This window comes from Sorex fumeus, unplaced genomic scaffold (genome assembly GCF_029834395.1).
Source record: "Sorex fumeus unplaced genomic scaffold, SorFum_2.1 ptg000047l, whole genome shotgun sequence".
Classification (NCBI taxonomy): Eukaryota; Metazoa; Chordata; class Mammalia; order Eulipotyphla; family Soricidae; genus Sorex; species Sorex fumeus.
This window is the reverse complement of record NW_026606104.1, coordinates 17,150,934-17,151,527: the sequence shown is the minus strand read 5'-3', so window position 1 is coordinate 17,151,527 and position 594 is coordinate 17,150,934.

Here is a 594-nt window from a genome sequence, read left to right as displayed (position 1 = left end):
GCGAGGCTCGTGCGCGGCCGAGCTGAAGCCTCTAGCCAGGACTAGGCAGGGGCGGAGCGGGATGCGCCGGGGCGGGGGCCTGCTGCTGGGCGTAGCCGGACCGAACGGGGCTGGACCTACAGAGTCAGTTACTGCGGACCAGGCCTGGGATCTGCTGGGCGCAGCGGGGCACAGGGCAGGGCGGGGTCTGCCAAGGAGATCGGCGGGGCGGGGCGGGGCTTGCCCAGTAGATGAGCGGGGAGGGGAGGGGCCTTCCATGTAAATAAACGGGATAGGGCGGGGCCTGTCACGGAGGTTAAAAAAAGGGGGCGAGGACCGGCCAGAAGAGCTTGGGAGGGGAGGGGCATAGTGGGCGGGGCGGGGCCTGACTCTCGGAAGCAAGTTGGATCGAATGCACCCTCGCGGCGCGGTTGGGGACCAGGAGGGTAAATCAAAGAGAAGGTCACGTGTATCCCTGCTACCTAGAGCCGCTAGCGCGCAGCGAACCACTCGACGTAGTTCGGAAGACTGCACCTATATCCCCCATCCCCCAGCGTGGTTAGCTGTGGGCTGTTCGTGGAGTCCGAAGATTGAGAGACCCCAAAAATAAAGCAG